The sequence below is a fragment of the Temnothorax curvispinosus genome, unplaced genomic scaffold (genome assembly GCF_003070985.1).
Source record: "Temnothorax curvispinosus isolate PA1 unplaced genomic scaffold, ASM307098v1 QBEX01009627.1, whole genome shotgun sequence".
NCBI lineage: Eukaryota > Metazoa > Arthropoda > Insecta > Hymenoptera > Formicidae > Temnothorax > Temnothorax curvispinosus.
Window position 1 is genome coordinate 1 of NW_020219407.1, and position 2,819 is coordinate 2,819.

The window sequence follows — 2,819 nt, forward strand, 5'->3', positions numbered from 1 at the left end:
GAAACTATTTATAAAAATAAGAGATGTAAAAATGTTTGTTTTACTTCCTAAGGGTAAATATAATAATCAATATACATACTATTTTAAATAAAATGTTACATATACCTTTATTACAAAAATTTTGATTTTAATTTTTTAGGTAATTTAAAAAGAAAGGTTATTCTAGATATTATTAGGAAAGAAAGTAATTTTATCTATAATACCAGCTCTTAGTTTAATAAAAAAGATTTAATAGTATCTCGTAGACTTTCAAAAGCTAACAAACCTGAGCCAGATTTTACCCGTGGTCCAAAGTATAAGGGTTATTTTAAAAATAATAATGTAAGGCATCACTTTCAAAATTGTAACAAAAGAAGTATTGGCAGAAGGTTCTAATGCTTGGTAGAAAAGAACACGCGCGGATACACAGTAAAGCCAGTAATACGATTAAAACACCGTCTGTCGCTATACTTGGTACTCTTTTAAAAAAATTAGCAATTTTATTAGCTACTGAATATATCAAAAGAGGTAATAAGGGTTTATAAAAAATGTAAAAAGTTTTTTGAAACTTTTGGAAAAAGATTATACAATAATAAATAAAACAGCAGAGGAAACTGTAGCACAAATTAAATGGTATAATAAAGATAAATTACCAGGTATAAAGAACACATAAATTATATTACTATTTGACAGACACAAGAAATATATTGTATAATGATCTTATTAAATTTTATGATTACAGTACATGGTTAAAATCATTAGGAGTAACGTTTATTTCTAAGCAAATTTATAACAGACAAAGAGCAGGTGATATAGTAAAAGTTCTAATAGAAGATTCCAAATGTTATGACAGTGTTGGAGAGTATACAAACCCAGAAGTGTATAATTCATTATCAGAAACTGAAAAAGAGGTAATATTATTGTTATTCTTAACAATTGTTCATTAACCTATTTTGTATTTAAGCATATTTTACACCTAATAATTTATGTTTTTTTTTTCTTTAAATTATTTTACATTTGATTAATTTAAATGCAAAAATAAAAATATTTTTGTCAAATGTATTCTTCAGTAATTAATTTTCTATTTAATTTTTTTCTTTTCTGCATTAGGTTATTAAAAAATTGGTCACATTTGACATTAAAGAACTATGTACTTTGTCTGTATTATTGCATTCGTAATTACAACACTACGTTGAATTGTTATTACAACTGCAATGTCACAAAGTTATAAAGCAATTGTTATAATCAAATGCGTAAATAGAATCACGAAACCCTTCTTTTTGGCATTCCTGGATACGGCAAACATCGATATAAACATTCAATGAAAACGTGTCAACTTATGCAGGGCTGTTCTTCAAAATGTCAAGCAGCAAAACCTCTTGCGAGGTACCAAATTCCGAAATAAAATATTAACGCGTTTAATGCAAGATTTCTTTTCGCACAAATTTTACACAATAAAAACAATAAAATTAAGTTTCTCTTATAATTTAAGTTAATAAAAAATTACGAAAGTTTATTGCCATAAGGTGCATCACCTTTCACTTTTAGAGTCAGAAGCCACAGAGTTGGAAAACTTTATGGACCATAATAAGAGTATACATAAATCACATTATTGACAGTCAATTTCTGAATCAGACATTCCAAAATTCTCTCGATTTCTAGCTATTTTTAATAATGAGGAGAATGACAATGATAACGAAGAAGTTGAGTAAAATCTCATTTTTGTGAATTTAATTGGCTCTTCCGAATCCTTCTATTCCAATGACTTTAAAACTAATAAAAATATACCATCATCAGAAACATTAAAAAAAAAACGCCAAAGTAGTAGGCATGCATTTTATATTAAATAATTTTTTCTATTATACGATATTTTAAAATAACTAGAGAAATAGCCATCTTCGGTCTAACAATAAGTTGGATCTTGGTAGCCTAATAATATTTTCAAGTGAACATTATATACTATTTTTCAACTTCGTGAATTTCGCGCCTAATTAAATATTATTAGGCTACCAAGATATCCAGCTTATTGTTAGATACCGAAAATGGTTATTTGTCTATTATTTGATTTATTTTTAGCGGTCTTCATTTATTATAATATTTTTAGTTTCTTTTTATATACTTTATATATTTTTATAATATATTTGTAATATTTATAAAAAATTAGTCATTATTACTAATTAAAATAATGATATTTTCTCTTATATTTATTTTAACTAATAACTGCATTAATTCTAATATTATTTCTATTGTTTAAAATATGTGTTAAAGAAAAGTTATACTTATACATATTACTAATACTTAAATTATGAGTTACCCACACATGTATTCATGTGTAAATAAATTAGCACAAATTTTTTCAATAAATTATATGATCTCTTTCAGCATTCTTTATTTGGATCAACAAAAAGAAAGCAATAGATTCCAAAGGAAGCGCAATTAATATTAACAAGTTTTCGTCAGGAATAGAAAAATCACGTCTACCTTCTGCAAGAGATATTGAGATTTTAAGACAAAACATCCATGTCTACACAACCGTAAAGTACCTTAGATAAAGACTTGGCTTTACAACATTGTGTGGTACAACAAAAATACCAAAGATTTAATTAATTTCATTAATATATGTAGGCTATTCGACAACGGCAACTGTATGCGTGGCGAGGTGGACAGGAAAAACACAGGGATTTCTCGAATACTCTATATATTTGTTCTCTGTACACTTAAACACGTCTGTACGCTATAACACCATGAGCTCTTGTGAGCTCCCACAACGACCGCACGAAAGCGTGGCGCCCCGAGGCTCGCGCCACTCGGGAGCTGCCCTCTAGAAGGGCGGGAGCACG

The 2,819-nt window shown here is 27.9% G+C and overlaps 1 long non-coding RNA gene across 3 annotated transcripts; it reads left to right on the forward strand.

Moving 5' to 3' along the window:
* The first annotated feature begins 184 nt into the window (after nt 1-184).
* On the forward strand, nt 185-2,594 carry LOC112459203. Of its 3 annotated transcripts, XR_003041282.1 has the most exons (4): nt 185-635; nt 722-890; nt 1,090-1,365; nt 2,362-2,594. It is a non-coding gene; the product is annotated as an uncharacterized LOC112459203 (long non-coding RNA). The 3 variants fall into 3 exon arrangements; XR_003041281.1 differs by having other exon boundaries at nt 185-890; XR_003041283.1 differs by lacking the exon at nt 2,362-2,594 and adding an exon at nt 1,528-1,747 and having other exon boundaries at nt 185-890.
* The last annotated feature ends 225 nt before the right edge of the window (nt 2,595-2,819 follow it).